Source organism: Mauremys reevesii, linkage group 3 (assembly GCF_016161935.1).
Source record: "Mauremys reevesii isolate NIE-2019 linkage group 3, ASM1616193v1, whole genome shotgun sequence".
NCBI lineage: Eukaryota > Metazoa > Chordata > Testudines > Geoemydidae > Mauremys > Mauremys reevesii.
In genome coordinates, this window is record NC_052625.1 from 25,313,785 (window position 1) to 25,319,998 (window position 6,214).

Below are 6,214 nucleotides of genomic sequence, written 5' to 3' on the forward strand. Positions count from 1 at the left end.
CCCAGATTTCTGGGTGGCCCCCTCAAGTATTAAACTCACAACTCAGGGTTTAGCAGGCCACTGCTCAAACCACTGAGCCATCCCTCCCTATTTAAGAAAGAAACGGAATTTGAAGGCACAGCTCTTGCAGGGATAAGCAAACCTCACTAGTATTGGGTGGCTCAGCTAAACGTATAATAGTGTGTTTGGTCAAAATGAATAAATAATAAATGGCCTCATTTTCTGAGGTGCGTAGTACTGACAAATCCCACTGAAGTCAATGAGAGTGAGAAGTGCTCAGCACATTGGGAAAATCAGGTAAAAAATAATAATAGTTTGTATGTATATAGAATCTTTCATCCATGGGCCAGATCCTTAGCTTGGGTGAACTGGCACAACCCCATTAAAGTAAATGAAGCTGTGACAATTCACACCAGCTGAGGAACTACTGCCATGTACCTAAAAGTGCTCTAGTTAGCTAGACTTCACACATCCCTTTGTGATGACTAGATGCTGAACTAGATGGACTATTGGTTTGATCCTGTACAGCAATTCCTACGTTCCCTAAGCTGAGGCACAGAAAGGTTAAGGGATATGGCTAAAATTGCACAGCCAATGGCAACACTAGGAACAGAATTCTGGAGTCTTTCATTAACTAATCATGGCCTTGCCTCTCCACAATGAAGTCTGAACCAAGCATAAAAATCTGTTTGTTTGGGCCAATGCAAACTGCAATGCATGCAAATAAATAAGAATGTACATCACCAAAGGATATTAGTGCTTGCACTAAGTAGTGGAACATGGATCAGAAGCTGTCAGGCAAGTCAAAAGGTACAGGAAATCAGCACTTGTTTTAGTACCAGTATGAGCATGGCTTACAGTACTTTTGGGGAAGAAAGGAAAGGTAGATAAGGGCCTGTACTGTTTGGAGAGAGAAGGCAATTCTGCACTGTAGTGCTCTTGTAGCAATTGCTGGCAAGTTTTACTAACTGTCAAATAATTTTCCCTACCTTTTAATATTCTGGATTATTAAAAAGAAAGGTAACATGATATGGGAAGTGCACACATTTTCAAAGGACACACAGGGAGTTTCCTAAGGTCTGTAATTTGTCATGCAGTTGGCATAATTAGTTTTATTTTCTGCAACAAGTTTCTCTAAGCAAGCCCTAGTTAATAGCTTCTAGCTGGTGCGGGAGAGCACATGGCCCAGAATGCCATTTGCTGCTGCCACACAATTGGTTACAACTATTTAGAAAGAAAATTAAGTGAGTTTTAAGTTTCACATCAAGTGACTCCAGTTAGCAGGGCTTTTTGTTTTGATTTGGATTGCGCCACAGACAGTTGAAAATAGATTTGGCTCTAGCAGGTGCACAGAACATATTTTGTTTTGTTTTGTTGCCATCTTGAATACAGTACTTAGGTCTCTTCATCTTAAAAGCATTGGACAAACATTGCCTAATTATTAAGCTTCATAACACTCTCTGACAGTCTGCTTTATAGTAAGAATAACCATGTTTATAGCTGTGGGGGAGGGATAGCTGAGTGGTTTGAGCATTGACCTGCTAAACCCAGGGTTATAAACTCAATCCTTGAGGGGGCTAATTGGGGTAAGAATCTGTCTGGGGATTGGTCCTGCTTTGAGCAGAGGGTTAGACTAAATGACCTTCTGAGGTCCCTTCCAATCTTGATATCCTATGAGGAGACTGAGAAAGGTCAAGTGAGCAACACATGGTCACAGGAAGAATCAGAGTTGAAGTTCCTGGCCCTCCCCCTGTGCTCACATTGTTATGCCCTGATCTTGCAAACATTTATACATGGATCTTTCCTTGTGATTTAAAAAGAGCACTGCCATAGGGTACATTTTCTTGGCAAGGCCAACTCCCATAAGGAGAGTTGCATGGCAAAACCAGTCGCACTGTGTTGCATTTAGCTTTGTAATTCTGATGCTTCACCCCCACACACACACCCCACCTATGTACTGCAATTTCAACTCTCTAAGCATTCTATATCTGCAGCCATTTCAGAGCAGAGTTCAAATAAAACTATCAAAGGACACACATATTCCATGCTCTCTCATGTCCATTCTTGTTTGATTGGTCCCTTAATAGAAAATAGAGGTCTTGCAAATTGAAGTATCTGTGTATTCTTTTTGTATGAAAAAATATAAAGTTATGATGAAAATCCCATCCTAAAGTTCCCACTGGTATCAGCACAGGAGTGAAAATCATACCTGCTTCTGCTAGGGAGCAGGCAGGCAGCAAGCGTGTGGAAGAAAAAACCCCAAAGGCTTGTAAAGAACATCTTTCTGCAGTACTGCCAGGCTGTTTCCAGAGACGTGAGTGCTGGGCTGCATGAAAGGTGGGATGTAACAGAGAGCTTGGACAGCTGGACACTAGAATGGGACTCAGGAGACCTGGGTTTTATTGGTGACTCTGCCAGTGACCCACTGGGTGACCTTGGGCAAGTTATTTCATCATTCTCTGCCTGTTTCCCCTCCCACACTTCATCTGTCTTGTCTATAACTATGTGATCCTGATCTCACTTAAGGCCTCTAGCTGCTTATTGTAACGAGTGCTGATACCAACCCTACAAATGAGCATGAGGACTGACTTCTCGTACGCCAGAAATGACTGCTGCAGGGTGAGGATGAGGTGGACAGGCATGGCAGTGTGAGGAAGCTTGCTCTGACATTGCCTGTGCTGTACCTGCTTTGTGACTCAGGGTACCTGAGCTTATGCAGACATACCTGTACTAGCTTTGATCAAAATAGCACATCAGAATAGCAGTATAGCCACAGCAGCATAGGCAGTGGCATGGGCTAGTCACTTGAGTACATACCTAGGGTTACAGATGGGATTTTATTTGGAAGACTAGCCCATCCTGGCATGGCTACAATGCTGTTTTTAGTGTGCTAGCTCAATCAAAGCTAGCATGTGTACATCCACCTAACCTGGAAATTGCACCTCCAGCTTCAGTGTGGACATACCCTCAGTGAAGGAATCCCAGGCCAGATCCTCAGCTGGTGTAAATAGGGGTAGCCCTGCTGAAGTCTTTTGTGCGCCTCAGAACCACTGAAAAGAAAGTGAAATGTTAGTAAGTTTACAGAAAATTGCATAGACGTTAAAATAATTCACAGCCATTTTAAGCTTCCTTCTCTTATTTTTATGTTGCATCCTGTATTTGACTTTAAGTCTGTGTCATGTATTTAGATCCTATAGAATCTACAGCTGTGTAGTTCTCCTTATCTTATGACTGCCATTCTACCAAGATTCAATCCTATCTGAAGCATATGTGATCCTCCTGTGTTTGGAATCACTCCCAGAATGGAGCTGAACTCTCATCACTCGGGCCACAAGGAATCTGCTGGGAGGGAGGAAACCCCAGCTGAGAACAAGTGTTCTAATGAGACACCTGACATATCCTAGAGTCATTAATCTTAGAGCCAGTGACAGTCACACAGGAGGTATTGATGGGCCTGTCCAACAGTCATTTGACTCATCCACTGCTAACGGCTCTAGTTCATCCCGGTTGCCTCTCCTCTATATCATACTATCTGTGAATTCTTGGATATCACTATCTAAAAAAGGAAATTTAAAATGTCGACTGTAAATCTTTCCTGGCCACACAAAACACATCACACAGGCTTTCACATACCAAATCTACAAGAGCATTCAGCCTTTGTTCATAGTTCCCTCTGTGTCCTTGTAACTCTCTCGCATCCATGCCATGCAGCCTTGGATTCCCTCCCTGACCCAGTCTGCTATCCCTCCACCCTCACCTTTTGAACATCCCTTCTTAAAATATGTTTTTCCCATCAGATCTACTGACAGTATTTCCACCACACCTCCCCATAAAGTGTATAAAAAAGCCACAAGAACAAAACAAAGTATGGAACTTAAAGAAAACTATTGAGAACTGTTACAATGAACACAGATTCTTACAATGAACACTTCAAATAAGACCCCTAAATGTACAGTATAAAGCACCTAAATAAGTGGCCTAATTTTCAAAGGTGCTGAAACTTAAATGATGGTGTGTTATTTTCTTTACCATCTAATCCAATTTTTGTAGTCTTCCTATTAATGTCGTGTTTGTTAATTTTTAAATTTATCATATCTGGTTTTCATGGAAAAGTGCTGACTGGCACTTTGGCCACAAGGTGAAGTTCCTTTATTTCTCCACAGAACAGATATGGCACACTGTGTGGCCTTGAGCAAGACACTTCACCTGCTGTATTCCATGTTCCCCATCTGTAAGGAATTATTCTTATTTACCTTTCAGGGGCTGTTGTGAGGAGTGATTATCTCATGTTTATACAGTACTTAGAGAATATAAATAAATCAATATGAGCTACAATGTGCCTTATAGGTACAGCTTTGAATTACAGGCAGTGTGCAGTTGCCCAGTTGTACTGGGAGAGAAGTAATTTACCACATCCTTTTAAGATGCGTACTGTGCTCTCCTGTTCCTGGCCAGCCAACTCTGCTGGCCAGTGCATAGGGGAGTTGAGCCATGCCACCATCAATTCCCAACTGATTTTCCTGTAATCCATTGACTGTAGGGGCACCCCTTATGTAGGATGCACTGGGGAGAAAAGTGTGAGGAAGGGCAGCCATTATGCCCTCACCACCTAGTAAGGGTCTGTAGAGGAACACAGGTTAGCCCTATATAAGTGCTAAGCATCAATATTATTTTATCAATATACCTGATTTGAGATATGCCCATAACTAAATATATATGGGGGGGATGTTTGTTTTTGCTTTTTTTTGTGTGTGCTAAGCATGATTGTAAAACCCAGCTTATATATTGGATCTTTTTTGTTGTGCCTTGCACCAATACAACCATTACATTTGTGAAATGTACAACAGTAATATTCTTCTAAAATGCCAACAAGCTCATTTTGTCAGCTTCTCAGATGAGTGCTGCTATTGTAATTCAGTGATTGCAAATATTACTTCTGCAGTGCTATCATGATCTTGGCAATTCACCTCTCTATTCACCACTATCAGGTATACAATGGGGATAAAATGTATCACACCTACCTCAGAACTTTCCAGGCTGTTGTGATACTTAATCAGCTAACATGCAAAGTGCTTTGAGATCCTTGGGGGAAAAAGCCCAGCAAAGTTCTAAACATTGATTAAATTATCGCCATTATGCTGTAAGCAAGAATAAGGTGGAAAATATTTAGTATTTTTTGTGACTTAACAAATGAGTTCAATGATATTCATTGACAGTCTGGATTATACTACAGCAGGAGCATAAAATAATACACATTTGAAATATACCATATGTTGCATTATATTATAATTGTATTATGGTAAAGTTATATATGATATTCTGTATATATTAAGAAACCAAAACAAAATAGCATACCACTCCTCTCTGTTATATTGGCACATAATGGATTAAGAAGGTGCTGAAAGATGACTAAAGAGGCAGAGTCTTATTTCACACCACTGTACTAACTCCACTAAAGTTAATGGAATTACAGCAACGCAAGTAGGATCAAAATCATGCCCACAGCAACATTTCAGTGCATGGGATTTTATACCTTCTATTTACACTATTTGGAATTTCAGGTACAATTCTTTTACAAATATAAAATGACACCCTATGTCTTATACAATCTGTATTCCACTGGGAAGAAATATATTTGTGAATATAATGAAGTGATGAGCTGCGGAACGAAGAGTGTGTGTGTGTGTGAGGGGGGAATTAGTAAACTAAATATCCAGCTTTGAAAGTTATTCCATATATTTATTATTTCAGAGTGAAAACATAGAGCAGGAAGAAATGAGACAAGATTCAGAAGAGGCAGCTTCAACAGAGTAATTCAAAATTATGTGCATAGCTGGAAGCAAGTCATAACATTTTCACCTGATAATATGGTTACTATGTAAGGAAACAATGCTTAGAAATCTTGGATTATAGTTTCTCTTTTAGAATTCAGATTGAGAGAGCCAAAGCATTAGTACTGTCTATCTGCAGTGACACTTGAAAACTAATCAAAGGAAAATAGTAATATACAACCAAGGAGGTGTGTGAGGATGAATGACAAAACATTACTAACATAAAACAAATAAGTAGCTATTATTTGTCTTCTCAAGGCATAAACTACCATCTGATGATAAAGGCATGGTCTCTTACAAAAGAATAGGCTTACCACATTGACTGCTTTATATTCAATGGGTGTATACAGACAACAGCAGATATTAGGAAATGGTGGGAGTAG

General features: G+C 40.2%; 1 long non-coding RNA gene across 1 annotated transcript; it reads left to right on the forward strand.

The window, feature by feature from the left end:
* Positions 1-3,041: 3,041 nt before the first annotated feature.
* LOC120400007 lies at positions 3,042-5,972 on the forward strand. Its single transcript, XR_005595460.1, has 3 exons — positions 3,042-3,068; positions 4,164-4,231; positions 5,752-5,972. It is a non-coding gene; the product is annotated as an uncharacterized LOC120400007 (long non-coding RNA).
* The last annotated feature ends 242 nt before the right edge of the window (positions 5,973-6,214 follow it).